The 21,267-nt window shown below is 38.2% G+C and overlaps 1 protein-coding gene across 1 annotated transcript in view; it reads left to right on the forward strand.

Moving 5' to 3' along the window:
- Positions 1–21,267, forward strand: part of LOC149915016 (sex comb on midleg-like protein 2) — a 130,259-nt gene that overhangs the window by 16,642 nt on the left and 92,350 nt on the right. The window lies entirely within an intron of this gene.

Consider the following 21,267-nt stretch of genomic DNA (forward strand, 5'->3'; position numbering starts at 1 on the left):
TTCTGCCATTCAACAAGACCTGGACAGGGTGGAAAGGGAGAGAAAAAACCTTATGAGGTTCACCAAGGGCAAGTGCAGAGTCCTACATCTGGGGAAGAGTAACTGCATGTATCAGTACAGGTTAGGGTCTGACTTGCTGGAAAGAAGCACTGCAGAGAAAGGCCTGGGTGTCCCTGTAGACAGCAGGGTGACCACAAACCAGCAATGTGGCCTTGTGGTCAAGAAGGCCAATGGTATCCTGGGATGCATTAAAAAGAATGTGGCCAGCAGGTTGAGTGAGGTGATCTCCCCTCTCTTCTCTACCTTGGTGAGGCCACATCTGGAGTGCTGTGTCCAGTTCTGGGCTCCTCAGTTCAAGAAATACAGAACTTCTGGAGAGAGCCCAGTGGAGGGCCACAGAGATGATGAGGGGCCTGGAGCATCTCCTGTATGAGGAAAGGCTGAGACCTGGGGCTGTTCAGCCTGAAGAAGAGGAGGCTGAGAGAGGATATTATCAATGCTTATAAATACCAAAAGGGTGGGAGTCGAGCAGATGGGGCCAGGCTCTTGCCTGTGGAGCCCAATGACAGAACAAGGAGCAGGGGACACAAACTGGAATAAATGACGTTCCATTTGAACACAAGGAAGAACTTCTTTACTGTGAGGGTGACAGTGCCCAGGAACAGACTGCCCAGAGAGGTGGTGGAGTCTCCTCTGGAGATATTCAAAACTCATCTGGACGTTTTCCTGTAACTTACTGTAGGGAACCAGCTTTGTTAGACTCAATGACTTGCAGAGATTCTTTCCAACCACTGCAGTTCCCCCTTGAGAAAATGTCTTTCTCCAATTTTTCAGTTTAAAAGGAAATTACATCCTAATTCAAAAAGTCTTGTTTATTTTTAGGAAGAGACAGATCTCTTGGTAAATAATGACAGAACAGTCTGTCTGAGCTTTCATAATACCTTTACTGAAGAACTGATTAGAATTTCTCCAACACATACATATGAGAGTTTACCTGATAAGAAACATCTAGAATGACCACAAATCCATTTCCTATCTTCTGAAAGCAAAGTATTATTTACTAACCAGCTAACTGCAGGAGAAGACTCTTAACAGAATAGAAATTTATGTTCTTAACATGCTCCTTTTTGAAGAAAATGGTAGAAAAGAAAGAAGTGAGGAATAGAGGATACTTAAACCAACCTGGATCCACTAGAAAACTTCAAAGTAGGGACAGTTACAAAAGCTCAGCTATTCCATTGAGGGAGTAAGCACAAAAAGGAAGACTGAAGCCTTTAGCTAGCAGTTTGTCAGAAAACAGTCTTAAATATGCGCAAGGGTGGAAAGAGACTTCCTATTTCCTTAAATGCAAGCAGATTGAAACAGTTTCTTTTGATTTCTGTATCTATGATTTTCATAAGCAGTTACAAGAACGGTGTTCTCAGATTGGATATTATGAGTAAATGCTTGTGTTGCATTTAAGGAAATAATAAACAGCAACTATTTCTCATCCAAGAAAAAGACAAACACGTAAACTGAATGAGCAGCTTATATACAATCCATAGGCTTGTGGATTGTGGATCCCTTTGACCTGCTTCATACCTCTGAGGAATGCTGACAGATTTTATATTTTGCACTAGGTTGCATTTTATATTTTTAAAAATGTTGAAATCTTCTGATTTATGCCTTTTTCTCCTTTACTTTCCACAAAAGTCAAAACTAATCTCAGCCTTGCAGGCACAGCAGAGGTGCATGAAGCTATTCCGACTAAAGATGCAGGCACAAATGAAGGAAGCCTGGGGAGTTGAGCTCTATCAACTGATGCCAGCCCTGTGCAAATTCTCCCCGCATTCTGCTGAATGCTGGGATTTCATAAACGTTGGGAATTAACAGTTTCTTTAACCCAAGGTTATCATGTTAGAATGTTAAGAGTCCCACAGCCCTAAAATGCTTCTTTGAAAATAACACGTGAAGGAAGTGTTTTCTGCTGACTACTAGACTGATGATAATGGTTAGCATTGAAACTTTCATTCTTCCATACAGTTTTTGGTAAGGCTTCTCCAGGCAAGATTCCTCCCCCACCCCCCATAAAAAATTATACAAGAATGTAATGAAATGGATGTAAAAGACAGAACAGCTTTTAAATATTTTAAATACCGCTATTATTTTGGCTTCTCATGGAAAACCAGCATTACTGCAACTGTCTTTGTTTTAAATAATCTGGGCTTCATTTCATCCTGTTGTACTACTACAGTAACATTAATCCCTATCATTTTACAATTTGACACCATTGTTTAATTTCAACCACAGATATAAAATAGAATTAAGAAATAATGAAGTAGCCATATTTTCTGATACTGAAAAATCACTACTCCTTCCAGTTTCAAATCACAATCTTCTTCCAATTCTATTTCATTTATTTTCCTTATTTTCATTTAAACCTAAAAATTGGGAAATAAAAATAAAGCTATTTAATAAATGGTATAATAGCGCATTGGACAGCTACCAGTATGCTTAATCACTTTTTATAGCTTAATTTTGATGCTTGAAATACAAGTGACAACGAAGTAGAAAAAACAGAAAGACAAATTGTGCTTCATGATACTGATGGTCCTCTTTTATGAGACTGCTGCTGCCATAAATGCAGAGACTAGCAAGATGCACGTAGCTAAACCATTTTCTGAACTGTTTGTATTAATAACGTAACACTCCTTCCCTGGGTACCTGGTAAACCAAGACAAGTAAAGCTTATGGGAAGTACTTCTGTGTTTTAAACATGCATCAATATATTACAGTCTTATCTGACTCTTCCATTTTTTAATTTCAAATCTGAGCATCAAAACAGCATGATTTACTAAACTTCAGAAAGCACAATTCAGACTTCAACTCAGAAATCTCAACTTTTGCAGCTGATACAATCTATTTCCTTCTGCCAGAAACCTTTAGCACTTCCTTTTGTTTTTTCCTCTAATCTGGCACTTTGACAATTTGTTTTTGGCTAGACCTTGTTGTGACTATTCTTATCAACAGACAGGTGCTTTTTTCCTATCGTGTAAGAAAAAAAAAAAAGAAAAAAATCAATCATAAAATAACCCAAGTCGGAAGGGACCCACAAGGATCATGGAGTCCAACCCCTGGCTCCACTCAGCACCACCCAAAATCAAACCCAACGTCTGAGAGTTCTGAACTCCAGCACTTGGGCCGTGCCCACAGCCCTGTGCATCCCGTTCCATGCCCACCGCCCTGTGGTGCAGCCCCTTTCCCTGAGCCCCAGCTGCCCTCCCCTGACACAGCTCCATGCCGTTCCCTCGGGCCCTGTCGCTGTCACAGAGAGCAGAGCTCAGCGCTGCCCCTCCGCTCCCTGTGAGGAGCTGCAGCCGCCATCAGGCCTCCCCTCAGCTCCTCTGCTCTGCGCTGAGCCAACCTCAGCTCCTCCTCGTATGTGTTGACCTCTCAAAAAAAGCCCCACTTTAAACCTGGACTTGTCAAGCAGGTTTCTTCGACCGAAACTCTTCAGGTGGAACTTGGTTTCAGATTAATACATCTAAATTCAGATATCTGCACATGAGTTAGGTGTTCAAGCTACTATTACAGTCAGCAGAGCTGGAGATCCCTGAGCTACCATTAGCTCCAGAAATTACCGTGTTCCCCTAACAACAACATTTAAGAACCCCTAGATATCTGCAGCACTCCCATGGTGTTGGCAGAAATGGCAGAGAATTTATAGAGATGCATACCTCCTCAAGCAGAAAGCAGAGGTTACTAAGGCACACTACCCCAGGTATCACCAATAGCAGTAGAAGCTTGTGCTTAGGCAACTCAAGTACACCTTTCACCCCCCACACGAATATTAAACATTACCATCATAGCATTCCCCCCCCCCTTTTTTTTTTCTTTCTTTCCTTTTAAATTGTCTTTATCTCAGGCCCACGAGATGCATGGAAATCACATTTGGATTTTCCAGTCATGAGTAAAAACAGATTTTTAGAAACATTTTTGTGCTGTTGTTTTTGTTTTTAAACTAAATAAAAAAGAAATTAATTCACAATTGTCTCCATTTATTATTGATATTTAAGTTTTGAATTGAAATCTGCTTTTTCCCATTCTGGGCATGCAAAGTAAGTATAACACTGTCTTGTCCATGCAATTTAATATGTAAAGAGTACATATGAGTACATATGAGTACATAAGAGTACAAAATGTAACGTTTTGCCTGGTAAACTGGCCACAACTCACTGTATTTTTTGCTATCCAACAATTTGTCTACAGTAACTTCGAGTTTCCCATTCCAAGTCCTTCATATGATATCTCCTTTTTCTCCCAAGTAGTAATAAGGGTCAGAAATACTACTTTCATTTTTCAGAATTTTAGTAATAGTATTTAGTATTTAGATTGTTCCCTAGGGAAGGGATGATTGAACAGGAAACAGCACAACACCTGTATTTTATAGCCTTTGTTCCTTGGTTACTTTTTTGATTAAGATAACTATATACATACTATAATATGGAAGGGGAGTGAAGGGGGAGGAGGGAATTATTTTTCCCCAACAATGTATTTTTGTAAATGCTGTAACATTTTTGCTCTTTCACGTTTTCCCTCCTGCCCTCAGGCTCATTTTTGCTGACAACCCTGTGCTCTCAAAGCCATGTTCTAGGCTAATATTATAACAGGGAAGCTCTCTATAGGTGCCAGTTGCTTCTCTTTTCCTATCATCAATTTTTAGTTAGTTTTAGCATCAGAATAGAGAAGAATTATTTTCCTGACTTGCCACCAACCACTTCTCACTTCTGACACTCTACCAAACTGATGGATGTTCTACATAAAGCAACACTTTCCTTCTTCCCTTTTGATTTAGTAGATTTTTTTTTTTATTTTAATGTTTGTTTCAGTCTACATATTGAAATAGGTTTTACTGGGCACCTTTACTTCTCAAACTTTCTGCATTCAGGTTTGTAAAGAAAGGCAGACTTTTCTTCTCCAAGATCAGACAGACAGCACATTCTTTGGCCAACAAATTCTTGTTTCTTAACAAGACTGACATTTTGCTCTGCCAAGCATTTAAAACTGCATTCCTTTTAGAGACCTTCTCTTCGTTACAGTCTATATGTAACTGTGATACATATTTTCTCTCTATTTGGGAAAACCTAATAACAGATACAATTCACCACCAAAAATATTTGCAGTCATGACTTCATCATAGACTTTTTCCTACTTTTCCAGTACTTGTTTGATACTTTCTTTTTCTAGTAAGCAAAAATTCTAAGCCCTTGTCCTCCAGTAACTGTCTTTCATTTTCTGATACATTCAAAGATAACCTTTGGAGGCATGCCTTTTTCTGGGAAGCCAAGTTCTAACAGCAGAAAAAATTTCAAAGGCTGTATGGAGAGCATCAACTACAATGGCAATAATATCACTGACCTTGCTAGAAGGAAGAAATTGGAACCTTCTAATGTGGTAAGAACATAACTTTATCATCATCTAAACTTCTGCTTCTCCTTCTAAGGAAAGTTTGTGAGTGTGTGTGACAGATGTTCTGAAATCATATAATATATAAAACAAAGTTTGTCACATGCCTAAAGATTTCATTATACATACTTTTATGATTTTTTGTTTGTTTGTTTGTTTGTTTTTAATATCTGGGAACCTGTTTCTGCTGGGATTTAAGTTTCAGCTTTACAGAATTAGCCTTCAGCATCAGATGAATGTTTTTTAAAAGAAAACCAGTAGATCAGTATATACATTTTTGCTTTCATCTTATAGTAACCCAAAACTAGGATAGACAATATTTATTGTTAAATCAATCGCAGTGTGTCAAGGATCTAAATCCTGTTATCTTCCATCCCCACAGAGCAAGTTGCGTGGGTGTGCAAAATCATTAGAAAGGGAAGGCTCAGAGCCATTTTATGGGAGCTCCGTAAAGCATCAAGATACTAAACTTTGAAACTGTTATTTAGCTTATTAACATTACAGGGATTATTAACATTACATTCTATTTTTTTCTCTCCAAAGCATTCATAGTTGCTTTCATGTTTAAACTTGTGTCTTTCTGTAAGGGTTGATCAGGAAATCACTTTAATTTCTGTGTTTTTAAGAATCTAGGCGTTCCTAAAATAGTTGGTGGATTACATGAGCAATGTGGGTAGGAAATAAATGTATTATTACCCTGAATTTGAGATAGATCTGTTCAAGGCTTTCTTCTGTACAGTACTGCAGCCTTCACAAAGCCCTGCTCACAGTATGTATAGTTTGATTACTGCTTTTTTCTTTACGTATTTTGCATAGTACATAACAGTAATGAAGAATAAGATATAAGATAAACATGTACAGTAGAAATAAAGTGCAATGATTCTTCTTGGACAGATGTGCAACTTCTGAGATGTCTGTAGGACAAATTCCAGCTTTTGAAAAGCATAGCACAGCTAACAGTTCTGTAGAGTGTCTACAAACTCCTCTTTCTGGTTTATTTGGATGTGAATTTTCTGTTTGCTTGTTTTGTTTGTTAGTTGATTACATTCTGTTGCCTGTGACATTAAAGCAAAATCTACATATGTAGATTTGGTAGTGTTAGAGGTTTACCACATGCTAGTTTAATCTGATGATTCACTTCTGAGAACATAAAAACAGAAGTGAACTTTGCTTTCAGATGAATTATTTAAATTTCTTCCGCTCTTCAAAAACAGAATCAGTTTCACTTATGAAATCAACATGGATGTTTATGTTTCTTACAAAAAAACTTTTATTCTTCTAGTTTTGAACCTGATTTAGCGTGAAAAATACTAAGCTGAAACTACTATTTTTGTTAACCACGTTTATGTTAATGGCACTTAAGCAATCCAACCAGGATCAAAGCTCCATAGGAGGAGGAACTGTGCAGATGCATAGCAGTAGACATATCCTGCCCTAAAGAAAAAGCAAAAATAAATAACGTAATGAAATGGAACACAAAGTAATTGGTAAAGTTATAAGAAGCATCATAGGGGGAAAAAAAAAATAGATGGACAAAGAATAAAAAAGAGGTTTGAGACAAAAATAAAAATGTTCTTACTGTCAGATTTCAGAAGTTGTACAAGGAAAAGGAGTAAAAAATTAAATTTATACAACGAGGATGTCCAGAAAATCTAAGAAGTTAATCTTGATTTTACATTGAACAAAAATAGAGTTAATAAAAATCCTTAGGTCTCACAAATACGTATGTTATGATCATAAATGCACCATTAAGAGTCTTTCAACATCTTCTTAAGCAATTTATTCATTTTATCATTAGAGGGTAACAATGTGGAGCAAAAAAGTTTTGCAGTCCTCTGTGATAGAACAAGTGGCAGCAAACCTTTGAGGAGAAAGAGTAAGATGGATGGCCTTAAACAGTTTTTGCTTTTATTAATGGAGCCTGATTTGTTTTCACAGAAATGAGGCAAATAATAAACATACACAAAAAGGAGAGTAGGAGATAGAAGGACAACAAGAAAAAAAAAATGGAGTGTCAAATTTTCTCCCAAATGGACTTGCAAGAGTTGACAGTGACTTACTAGAGCATTAATTTCTTCTTTACAGCTTTATTCAGGTCTAAGACAGAAAAAAAGAACATACACACGAGTCTTCCAATCCATATTTTCTATGTTATTTAAAGTAATAAGGTTATGTATGGTATTTTATGTTGGTTTCATTTACATTTACAGGTACTAAAATCTAACAAGTTTCTCAAAACCTGTAACAGAAAAATGCTGAGAAGAATCAAATTTATTGCTCTCTCTCTTCACATACATTGGGCTTATGATCCTCCCACTTCAGTGGCTGCTCTTCCATGTATTACTGAGTGCAATCATGTACAAATATAAGATAAACATTTTCTTTAAAGTATTTATAGTATGTTGCGCTCAAATAAATATTTGAGAAAAATAAAGAAATAACCTGACAGCTATTAATCAGAGTTTTATTGCCTTTAATATACGATCCATCCTGATATAGCAATTATTGTTGTTTTAGTAAATGCATTACCTCACTTTTACAGGTTTATTTTCAGCCAGTATATATATCCTTTTGCTCAACACAACAGAGAACTTTCCAATAGCCAAAAAACATTCTGCCTTTAAATTAAATTAATCTTCTTGGAAATATTACTCTTCCAACTCTCCTGTTCTGTATGTCAGCTACTGCTCAAAGCTGTCTACTGTTCCTCCTGTTAACCATACAGTTATTAAAACTTGGTATATGAATACCTTTTCATCATATTTATCCACAATAAATGAATGAGACTTCTCCCCATAGAATCTTTCTATGAAACTTTCCATCCCTCTGTCTTTCTGCTAAATCTCAAATAATCTGAACTGCAGTTCATTTAGATATTAGACCTCAGGTTCAGATAACATCCTTGAGGTAATAAAATGTTATTGTCTGACAGATCTAAAGTGATATTTTTCCTGTAGAAAATTCCATGGGGCACTTACACTGAAACTGAGAAGTGTTTTTCCTTCTCTTGCTGAGTGAGGGTTTAAATAGGAAATGCATATACACAGAGCAAAATTTGGAAGGTAACATTTCCCATCAGGTCTTTTCAGTATTACAGATACTACAATCAACGTACAATCAACGTAAGTGAAAGCAGATACCCGTGAGATGCTTGTCAGCATGATCAAGATGAGACATGAATGCTGTCTTCAAAGGGCAGCATGGTGACTTAGAATATTTTGAATATTAAAATATATTTTCTTCTTATAAAGTCAATTTTGTCTCTGTTTCTCCTTACGTATTTACTTTTGGCTAATGACTTAAAGCAATGAATGCAGCTACATGAATAGGTATTTAGATTTTTGAGTACCAGAGAACTTAGAAATAGACATGCTTGTATTCTGTTTTATGTGTTTTACTTGTAATCTGTTTTTGCTTCTCAGTACAATAGGCTCTCAAACCAGTCAGAGCAAGGAAAAGATTTTTAAGACTTGCATGTGCTGATTAAGGTGATTGAATTTTTTCTACTATTATTTTCCTTTTAGTTTAGCAATAAAGAAATACATTAAAAAAATGCAGTAGGGGAAAGATCTGCCCATGGATTTGTTGTATTTGTGCATATCTAAATAGCAGTACAGGCATCTTGTCATCCCTAGGACACCATGGAGTATTCATATAATATAAAGAGAGATGATGGGGATTTTCTAATAACTAAATTGGAAATCAGAAATGTTACTTTTTTTTTTTTTTTTTTTTTTTCCCAATTTACCAGTTTGCAAGCAATGCCTCCTTTTCCATAAAGACAGCTCTTCAAGAAAGCCCATTTCTAACACTCACAGACCTGTGCAGAACACCGTTTTTCATAGATGACAGACAGTAACTTTACAATAACATCAGCCATTTCTTTCAACACTGTCACAAATACCATTCAACAACAAATAGCATTCAACTAGGCCTCAACTTCCTAATTTCATTGAAGCCTGTATACCTTTCATTCAGTGTTAACATTACTTGAAACAAAGTGTTTGGACGTTACATTATATTATCCTCAGTTCATCGTGTTGTAGCAGATCTAATCTTTAATGAAAACGAGACATGTAGGAATCCTATTTGAACTTTTCTTTTATCTTCACTCTTATTTCAAAAAGAAAGTAGTTGATTAAACACACCTAGTGACAAACCAACATGTGATTATCATCTATAATAAATGATACTCCTGCTTGCTAGTATAATTGTATTTGCTTTTCTTGTTGCCTTTGCTTGCTTCATCCACACCAGTAGATGTGTTGAGAAAACTGACTGGGAGAAAAGAGGTCATTCCCTGGTCCTGGTTACAAAGACAGCACAGACACAGCCCATGGTGACTGAAAAACAAGGAATAAAGAGGTTCAAGACTGTACTGCAAAAGTGTATTGCAACTGCAGGTTGCTTAAAGAAGTAGAAGCAAAGGGAATGTCCACAGGTTTGAAAAAGTGGCCTGCAACTACACAATATTCATTGTTTCAGAAAGGAGATTTAACGATGCAAAATCTTTGGCAAGAAAACAGTTGTTTTTAGGGATCAAATAGAGAGAGAAATAGTGCTGGGGACCTAGACTCCATTTAGGACATAATACTTGTCTTGTCTCTACACGTGAAAATATTTTAAATTACTAGCTGAGAGATCAGGGGTCCTGAACCATGGTATGTTCATTATTGTTGATTGCATGTACTGTGTCATATCACTTAAAAAATTAAAAACATTAATGGCACTGAAATTTCAAACTGGGTGCACGTACCACTGTGCATAACAACTGACAAGCTATTATCTACGTTGATTAAAACTCCTAGTGCTAGTGTTTTAGCTTCTCCAAAAGCAAGGAATAAACAATTTGACTGTAGGCTTTATCAGTATTTGTACTTGTAATAAAACCAGGAATATTCATAGAATCATAGAATCATAGAATTTGTTTTTGAGTTGGAAGGGACTCTTACAGACCATTGAGTCCAGTTCCCCAGTAATGAACAGGGACACCCACAGAGGTCAGAGACCTCAGAGGCCTGTCCAGCCTGACCATGAATATCTCCCCACTGCCATAATGTTGTCTTGCCCCAGACCTATACAAGACTACAAAGTGAGTCACCAGCTCTGGATTCCTACTTAGGAGGGGTTTGCCATCAAGATAGACAGCAAGTCTCCATGTAACCCTCTCCTCTAGGCATCAGCCCTGGGAAACATGCTGCCAAATATTCTTCAGAAAAGCATCTCAGAGAGGTTTCTGTGAGCAGATGGGGGACATTTGATGAAGCAAACGGATGCTGGGTAAGCAGTAATTCTCACTCAACAACCAGCCTGGGGGCTCCGTTCTTTCTTCATTTCCATTCTTTCTGATGGAAATGTCCTTGAAACTTAATTGAGTTTGCATGGAATTTTACACCTTTTGGATTTCTAATCTTTCTCATCATTAATCCTTAAATATGTGTTCCACAATACCACTAACCAATTATAGAAAAATAATTTAAAATAATCATGTATCAAACTTTTTTAAAATTCTATTTGGAAGGTAGGAGACCTAATTACAGGCATGGGACTTTAATGTATGTGCTGAAAACTGAAACTCAATATCTACTTTTTCATTGCTCTTCAGCAACCTGAGCAAACAGATTACCTCCTGTGATAGGTTTCTGACAGTCCCTCTTAGTTTGACAGTTATTTTAGAGAGAGTCACTTTTGTATATAATGAAAGGAAAAGTTGCCAAGCATACCTACATAATTTATGTTTCTTAAAACTTAAAAGCTAGAGGAAAGACTCCATTTTTAGTCATGCCATTTTAAATTCAGAGTATTTGTACTGTCCGCCAGGTTTACATCAATGACACAGAATGGCATCTAGCCCAAGGGCTGAGTTACATTTCTTGCACAGGAAGGGCAGCTTTTATAATTGAGTGTATCAGTTACTGCTTTGAACTTTTGTTGTGTTACTACATTCATGTGAAAATATGATGTGCATTTTTGCAACTTCTATGTATGCCAAAAGAATTACAAGCAATTTCTGTCGAAGTGTTTCCTTGAAATTGCAACATAAAAAATATATAAATATTAAAAACAATAAAACAAAACAAGACATTTTCTCCCAGAAATACCAGGACTCTTAGAAATACCTCACGTTTCATCTCAAGAATACTGCTTTCCACTCCTCAAGATCACACTGACTCCCATCACAATGGCCTTTTCTCCCACATACACCAGCTTTCTCCCAACTAGAGACCGCTTGGCACACCAAAAAGACCACCGTTGCTCTCCAGTACAAGATATTCTTTCCCACCGGTTCCCACTTTTCCCCCCCAGCTATGCCATTTCCTCCCAGAAATGCCACTTTTCCCTTGGAAATTTCACCTTCTCTTCCAAAAAGAGGAGATTTGCTCCCAGAAATACCCCTTCTCTTACAACTGCCACACGCTTTCTCCCCAAAAAGCCTCCATGACAATGCCAAATGTTGAATGCAATGCCACTGCTGAATATTTCCCATTTCCTCCGGAAAATACAGCATGTATGATGTGGATTCTTTCCTCCGGAGAAAAACCCCCTGTTTTCAGGCCAAGCAGTATGCAGAATTCGCACGTTCTCGGCCTCACAATTTCGCTAATTTCCACTTTAGACGTGAGTGAGCGATATAACTCTCCGAAGCGGTTCACCGCGAGTGCCGCCTTAGACGTGCGTGAGCGAAATAACGGAACTGTGATGCCGAGAACGTGCGAATTCAGCATACTGCATTGCCTGAAAACAGGGGTTTTTTTCACCGCAGGAAAGAATCCACAGCTCTCCGCTTTCTGTAACGTCCTCTCCGAAAGCACAAAATGTTTCTCTCCTGGAACTTCTAGCTGCCTTATTAGAGGGGCTTTTCCCTTCTAATCTGTTCGTCACAGAATGCTGAAGTGTAGCATCGGAAAAACAGAGAAAAACGAAATGCCGCAAGGAAGAAAAGGAAAGGCATAAGAATGAGAGAGAAGCGTAGTGCAGAATGCATGGACACAAGGAGAAGACAGAACCGCTCCTTTGCGATGTGCGCAGAAGAAGCCGCTCGTCCGAGAAAAGCATCCGGCTGAAGTCGCTCTTTCTCGGCATGCGAGAGAGACGAGACCGCTGTTGAAGGCAGAAAGCGGAATTCGGGGAGTACAGCGATTTCACGGCCAGCAACTGCAAACTCTCCGTAGCGCTTAACAGAGAGTGGCGCTGTCCACTCACGAGAGCGAATTAGCGAAATTGCGATGCCGACAACGTGCGAATTCAGAATACTGCATTGCCTGAAAACAGGGGTTATTTTCTCCGCAGGAAAGAATCCACAGCTCTCGACTTTCTGTAACGTCCTCTCTGAAAGCACAACGTGTGTCTCTCCTGGAACTTCTAGCTGTCTTGTCAGAGGGGCTTTTCCCTTCTACTCTGATCGTCACAGAATGCTGAAGTGTAGCATCGGATAAACACAGAAAAACCAAATGTCGCTAGGAAGAAAAGGAGAGGCATAAGAATGAGAGAGAAGCGTTGTGCAGAATGCATGGACACAAGGAGAAGACAGAACCGCTCCTTTGCGATGTGCGCAGAAGAAGCCGCTCGTCCGAGAAAAGCAACCGGCTGAAGTCGCTCTTTCTCGGCATGCGAGAGAGACGAGACCGCTGCTGAAGGCAGAAAGCGGCATTCGGGGAGAACCGTGATTTCTCGGCCAGCAACTGCAAACTCTCCGAAGCGGTTCACCGCGAGTGCCGCTTTAGACGTGCGTGAGCGAAATAACGGAACTGTGATGCCGAGAACGTGCGAATTCAGCATATTGCATTGCCTGAAAAAAGGGGTTTTTTTCACCGCAGGAAAGAATCCACAGCTCTCCGCTTTCTGTAACGTCCTCTCCGAAAGCACAAAATGTTTCTCTCCTGGAACTTCTAGCTGCCTTATTAGAGGGGCTTTTCCCTTCTAATCTGTTCGTCACAGAATGCTGAAGTGTAGCATCGGAAAAACAGAGAAAAACGAAATGCCGCAAGGAAGAAAAGGAAAGGCATAAGAATGAGAGAGAAGCGTAGTGCAGAATGCATGGACACAAGGAGAAGACAGAACCGCTCCTTTGCGATGTGCGCAGAAGAAGCCGCTCGTCCGAGAAAAGCATCCGGCTGAAGTCGCTCTTTCTCGGCATGCGAGAGAGACGAGACCGCTGCTGAAGGCAGAAAGCGGCATTCGGGGAGAACCGTGATTTCTCGGCCAGCAACTGCAAACTCTCCGAAGCGGTTCACCGCGAGTGCCGCCTTAGACGTGCGTGAGCGAAATAACGGAACTGTGATGCCGAGAACGTGCGAATTCAGCATATTGCATTGCCTGAAAACAGGGGTTTTTTTCACCGCAGGAAAGAATCCACAGCTCTCCGCTTTCTGTAACGTCCTCTCCGAAAGCACAACGTGTTTCCCTCCTGGAACTTCTAGCTGCCTTATTAGAGGGGCTTTTCCCTTCTAATCTGTTCGTCACAGAATGCTGAAGTGTAGCATCGGATAAACACACGAAAACGAAATGTCGCAAGGAAGAAAAGGAAAGGCATAAGAATGAGAGAGAAGCGTAGTGCAGAATGCATGGACACAAGGAGAAGAAAGAACCGCTCCTTCGCGATGTGCGCAGAAGAAGCCGCTAGTCCGAGAAAAGCAACCGTCTGAAGTCGCCCTTTCTCGGCATCCGAGAGAGAAAGTCAAGACCGCTGTTGAAGTCTGAAACTGGTATTCGGGGAGAAAAGCGATTTATCGGGCAGGAACTGCAAACTCTCCGTAGAGAAAATGTCACTAGATTGGAGAAATGTGGTATTTCGGGGAGATAATGTCCTTTTTTTAAGAGGGGAGAAGATGCCGTTCTGTGAGGGGGAAGCATGCATTTCTGAGAGAAAATCTCCTATTTAGAGTGAAAGTGTCATCTTGCTAACGAACTGGAGAAATTATGAGGTATTTTTATGAAACCTGGTATTCCCAGGAAAGAGTATATCTGTGATCAAATGCCATATTTCTGGGAGGGAACATCTGATGTGTGGGGGAGAAGGTGATGTATCTGTGAGAAAGCTGGTGTTTCTGGGAGAAAATGCCAGGTATTGGTGAGGAAACAGATGCTAGAGAGGGAAAAGGCCATCCCTTTGGGAGAGAAGTGGTATTTCTGGGAGAAAATGCCCCAAATCGGGGAGTAAGTGTCATCCTGAGGCGTGTCATGGAGTAGATTTGGGAGGAAATGGAGGTGTTTCAAAGAGTAGCGGCACTTCTGGGAGAAAATGTCCTCAGTGGGAAAGACGATGTCCTCTTGAGGGAAGAAAACAGGTCTTCCTTACAGCAAATGTCATCCAATTGGGAGAAAATCTCCTCTCTTGGGGAGAAAAGTGGTCTTTCTGAGAGAAGGTGTCCTCTTCTTGGCTGCAAGTGTCCCATTTGGCATTGTCATGGAGGCTTTTTGGGGAGAAAGCGTGTGGCAGTTGTAAGAGAAGGGGTATTTCTGGGAGCAAATCTCCTCTTTTTGGAAGAGAAGGTGAAATTTCCAAGGGAAAAGTGGCATTTCTGGGAGGAAATGGCATAGCTGGGGGGGAAAAGTGGGAACCGGTGGGAAAGAATATCTTGTACTGGAGAGCAACGGTGGTCTTTTTGGTGTGCCAAGTGGTCTCTTGGGGAGAAAACGTGGTAAATAGGGGAGACAATGTCCTCTGGAGGAGTGTCAAGTAGTATTTGGGAGAGCAAACGTCAGGTATTTCTCGGAAACCGGCTGTTTCTGGGAGATAGTAGCAGACTTGGTTGGAAAATGACAGGCGTTTGTGAGAAAGCGGGTATTTTGGGAAAAAAAGGCCGTTTTTTTAAAGAATAAGCTGGCATTTCTGGGAGAATATGTCCCATCTTTGGGAGAAAACGGGTGTAGGTGGGAGAAAATGTCGTGTATTTGGGAGAAAGCTGGTGTATGTGGGAGAAAAGGCCATTGTGATGGGAGTCAGTGTGATCTTGAGGAGTGGAAAGCAGTATTCTTGAGATGAAACGTGAGGTATTTCTAAGAGTCCTGGTATTTCTGGGAGAAAATGTCTTGTTTTGTTTTATTGTTTTTAATATTTATATATTTTTTATGTTGCAATTTCAAGGAAACACTTCGACAGAAATTGCTTGTAATTCTTTTGGCATACATAGAAGATGCAAAAATGCACATCATATTTTCACATGAATGTAGTAACACAACAAAAGTTCAAAGCAGTAACTGATACACTCAATTATAAAAGCTGCCCTTCCTGTGCAAGAAATGTAACTCAGCCCTTGGGCTAGATGCCATTCTGTGTCATTGATGTAAACCTGGCGGACAGTACAAATACTCTGAATTTAAAATGGCATGACTAAAAATGGAGTCTTTCCTCTAGCTTTTAAGTTTTAAGAAACATAAATTATGTAAGTATGCTTGGCAACTTTTCCTTTCATTATATACAAAAGTGACTCTCTCTAAAATAACTGTCAAACTAAGAGGGACTGTCAGAAACCTATCACAGGAGGTAATCTGTTTGCTCAGGTTGCTGAAGAGCAATGAAAAAGTAGATATTGAGTTTCGGTTTTCAGCACATACATTAAAGTCCCATGCCTGTAATTAGGTCTCCTACCTTCCAAATAGAATTTTAAAAAAGTTTGATACATGATTATTTTAAATTATTTTTCTATAATTGGTTAGTGGTATTGTGGAACACATATTTAAGGATTAATGATGAGAAAGATTAGAAATCCAAAAGGTGTAAAATTCCATGCAAACTCAATTAAGTTTCAAGGACATTTCCATCAGAAAGAATGGAAATGAAGAAAGAACGGAGCCCCCAGGCTGGTTGTTGAGTGAGAATTACTGCTTACCCAGCATCCGTTTGCTTCATCAAATGTCCCCCATCTGCTCACAGAAACCTCTCTGAGATGCTTTTCTGAAGAATATTTGGCAGCATGTTTCCCAGGGCTGATGCCTAGAGGAGAGGGTTACATGGAGACTTGCTGTCTATCTTGATGGCAAACCCCTCCTAAGTAGGAATCCAGAGCTGGCGACTCACTTTGTAGTCTTGTATAGGTCTGGGGCAAGACAACATTATGGCAGTGGGGAGATATTCATGGTCAGGCTGGACAGGCCTCTGAGGTCTCTGACCTCTGTGGGTGTCCCTGTTCATTACTGGGGAACTGGACTCAATGGTCTGTAAGAGTCCCTTCCAACTCAAAAACAAATTCTATGATTCTATGATTCTATGAATATTCCTGGTTTTATTACAAGTACAAATACTGATAAAGCCTACAGTCAAATTGTTTATTCCTTGCTTTTGGAGAAGCTAAAACACTAGCACTAGGAGTTTTAATCAACGTAGATAATAGCTTGTCAGTTGTTATGCACAGTGGTACGTGCACCCAGTTTGAAATTTCAGTGCCATTAATGTTTTTAATTTTTTAAGTGATATGACACAGTACATGCAATCAACAATAATGAACATACCATGGTTCAGGACCCCTGATCTCTCAGCTAGTAATTTAAAATATTTTCACGTGTAGAGACAAGACAAGTATTATGTCCTAAATGGAGTCTAGGTCCCCAGCACTATTTCTCTCTCTATTTGATCCCTAAAAACAACTGTTTTCTTGCCAAAGATTTTGCATCGTTAAATCTCCTTTCTGAAACAATGAATACTGTGTAGTTGCAGGCCACTTTTTCAAACCTGTGGACATTCCCTTTGCTTCTACTTCTTTAAGCAACCTGCAGTTGCAATACACTTTTGCAGTACAGTCTTGAACCTCTTTATTCCTTGTTTTTCAGTCACCATGGGCTGTGTCTGTGCTGTCTTTGTAACCAGGACCAGGGAATGACCTCTTTTCTCCCAGTCAGTTTTCTCAACACATCTACTGGTGTGGATGAAGCAAGCAAAGGCAACAAGAAAAGCAAATACAATTATACTAGCAAGCAGGAGTATCATTTATTATAGATGATAATCACATGTTGGTTTGTCACTAGGTGTGTTTAATCAACTACTTTCTTTTTGAAATAAGAGTGAAGATAAAAGAAAAGTTCAAATAGGATTCCTACATGTCTCGTTTTCATTAAAGATTAGATCTGCTACAACACGATGAACTGAGGATAATATAATGTAACGTCCAAACACTTTGTTTCAAGTAATGTTAACACTGAATGAAAGGTATACAGGCTTCAATGAAATTAGGAAGTTGAGGCCTAGTTGAATGCTATTTGTTGTTGAATGGTATTTGTGACAGTGTTGAAAGAAATGGCTGATGTTATTGTAAAGTTACTGTCTGTCATCTATGAAAAACGGTGTTCTGCACAGGTCTGTGAGTGTTAGAAATGGGCTTTCTTGAAGAGCTGTCTTTATGGAAAAGGAGGCATTGCTTGCAAACTGGTAAATTGGGAAAAAAAAAAAAAAAAAAAAAAAGTAACATTTCTGATTTCCAATTTAGTTATTAGAAAATCCCCATCATCTCTCTTTATATTATATGAATACTCCATGGTGTCCTAGGGATGACAAGATGCCTGTACTGCTATTTAGATATGCACAAATACAACAAATCCATGGGCAGATCTTTCCCCTACTGCATTTTTTTAATGTATTTCTTTATTGCTAAACTAAAAGGAAAATAATAGTAGAAAAAATTCAATCACCTTAATCAGCACATGCAAGTCTTAAAAATCTTTTCCTTGCTCTGACTGGTTTGAGAGCCTATTGTACTGAGAAGCAAAAACAGATTACAAGTAAAACACATAAAACAGAATACAAGCATGTCTATTTCTAAGTTCTCTGGTACTCAAAAATCTAAATACCTATTCATGTAGCTGCATTCATTGCTTTAAGTCATTAGCCAAAAGTAAATACGTAAGGAGAAACAGAGACAAAATTGACTTTATAAGAAGAAAATATATTTTAATATTCAAAATATTCTAAGTCACCATGCTGCCCTTTGAAGACAGCATTCATGTCTCATCTTGATCATGCTGACAAGCATCTCACGGGTATCTGCTTTCACTTACGTTGATTGTACGTTGATTGTAGTATCTGTAATACTGAAAAGACCTGATGGGAAATGTTACCTTCCAAATTTTGCTCTGTGTATATGCATTTCCTATTTAAACCCTCACTCAGCAAGAGAAGGAAAAACACTTCTCAGTTTCAGTGTAAGTGCCCCATGGAATTTTCTACAGGAAAAATATCACTTTAGATCTGTCAGACAATAACATTTTATTACCTCAAGGATGTTATCTGAACCTGAGGTCTAATATCTAAATGAACTGCAGTTCAGATTATTTGAGATTTAGCAGAAAGACAGAGGGATGGAAAGTTTCATAGAAAGATTCTATGGGGAGAAGTCTCATTCATTTATTGTGGATAAATATGATGAAAAGGTATTCATATACCAAGTTTTAATAACTGTATGGTTAACAGGAGGAACAGTAGACAGCTTTGAGCAGTAGCTGACATACAGAACAGGAGAGTTGGAAGAGTAATATTTCCAAGAAGATTAATTTAATTTAAAGGCAGAATGTTTTTTGGCTATTGGAAAGTTCTCTGTTGTGTTGAGCAAAAGGATATATATACTGGCTGAAAATAAACCTGTAAAAGTGAGGTAATGCATTTACTAAAACAACAATAATTGCTATATCAGGATGGATCGTATATTAAAGGCAATAAAACTCTGATTAATAGCTGTCAGGTTATTTCTTTATTTTTCTCAAATATTTATTTGAGCGCAACATACTATAAATACTTTAAAGAAAATGTTTATCTTATATTTGTACATGATTGCACTCAGTAATACATGGAAGAGCAGCCACTGAAGTGGGAGGATCATAAGCCCAATGTATGTGAAGAGAGAGAGCAATAAATTTGATTCTTCTCAGCATTTTTCTGTTACAGGTTTTGAGAAACTTGTTAGATTTTAGTACCTGTAAATGTAAATGAAACCAACATAAAATACCATACATAACCTTATTACTTTAAATAACATAGAAAATATGGATTGGAAGACTCGTGTGTATGTTCTTTTTTTCTGTCTTAGACCTGAATAAAGCTGTAAAGAAGAAATTAATGCTCTAGTAAGTCACTGTCAACTCTTGCAAGTCCATTTGGGAGAAAATTTGACACTCCATTTTTTTTTTCTTGTTGTCCTTCTATCTCCTACTCTCCTTTTTGTGTATGTTTATTATTTGCCTCATTTCTGTGAAAACAAATCAGGCTCCATTAATAAAAGCAAAAACTGTTTAAGGCCATCCATCTTACTCTTTCTCCTCAAAGGTTTGCTGCCACTTGTTCTATCACAGAGGACTGCAAAACTTTTTTGCTCCACATTGTTACCCTCTAATGATAAAATGAATAAATTGCTTAAGAAGATGTTGAAAGACTCTTAATGGTGCATTTATGATCATAACATACGTATTTGTGAGACCTAAGGATTTTTATTAACTCTATTTTTGTTCAATGTAAAATCAAGATTAACTTCTTAGATTTTCTGGACATCCTCGTTGTATAAATTTAATTTTTTACTCCTTTTCCTTGTACAACTTCTGAAATCTGACAGTAAGAACATTTTTATTTTTGTCTCAAACCTCTTTTTTATTCTTTGTCCATCTATTTTTTTTTTCCCCCTATGATGCTTCTTATAACTTTACCAATTACTTTGTGTTCCATTTCATTACGTTATTTATTTTTGCTTTTTCTTTAGGGCAGGATATGTCTACTGCTATGCATCTGCACAGTTCCTCCTCCTATGGAGCTTTGATCCTGGTTGGATTGCTTAAGTGCCATTAACATAAACGTGGTTAACAAAAATAGTAGTTTCAGCTTAGTATTTTTCACGCTAAATCAGGTTCAAAACTAGAAGAATAAAAGTTTTTTTGTAAGAAACATAAACATCCATGTTGATTTCATAAGTGAAACTGATTCTGTTTTTGAAGAGCGGAAGAAATTTAAATAATTCATCTGAAAGCAAAGTTCACTTCTGTTTTTATGTTCTCAGAAGTGAATCATCAGATTAAACTAGCATGTGGTAAACCTCTAACACTACCAAATCTACATATGTAGATTTTGCTTTAATGTCACAGGCAACAGAATGTAATCAACTAACAAACAAAACAAGCAAACAGAAAATTCACATCCAAATAAACCAGAAAGAGGAGTTTGTAGACACTCTACAGAACTGTTAGCTGTGCTATGCTTTTCAAAAGCTGGAATTTGTCCTACAGACATCTCAGAAGTTGCACATCTGTCCAAGAAGAATCATTGCACTTTATTTCTACTGTACATGTTTATCTTATATCTTATTCTTCATTACTGTTATGTACTATGCAAAATACGTAAAGAAAAAAGCAGTAATCAAACTATACATACTGTGAGCAGGGCTTTGTGAAGGCTGCAGTACTGTACAGAAGAAAGCCTTGAACAGATCTATCTCAAATTCAGGGTAATAATACATTTATTTCCTACCCACATTGCTCATGTAATCCACCAACTATTTTAGGAACGCCTAGATTCTTAAAAACACAGAAATTAAAGTGATTTCCTGATCAACCCTTACAGAAAGACACAAGTTTAAACATGAAAGCAACTATGAATGCTTTGGAGAGAAAAAAATAGAATGTAATGTTAATAATCCCTGTAATGTTAATAAGCTAAATAACAGTTTCAAAGTTTAGTATCTTGATGCTTTACGGAGCTCCCATAAGATGGCTCTGAGCCTTCCCTTTCTAATGATTTTGCACACCCACGCAACTTGCTCTGTGGGGATGGAAGATAACAGGATTTAGATCCTTGACACACTGCGATTGATTTAACAATAAATATTGTCTATCCTAGTTTTGGGTTACTAT

Source organism: Phasianus colchicus, chromosome 25 (assembly GCF_987193195.1).
Source record: "Phasianus colchicus chromosome 25, bPhaCol1.hap1.1, whole genome shotgun sequence".
NCBI classification, from domain to species: Eukaryota; Metazoa; Chordata; class Aves; order Galliformes; family Phasianidae; genus Phasianus; species Phasianus colchicus.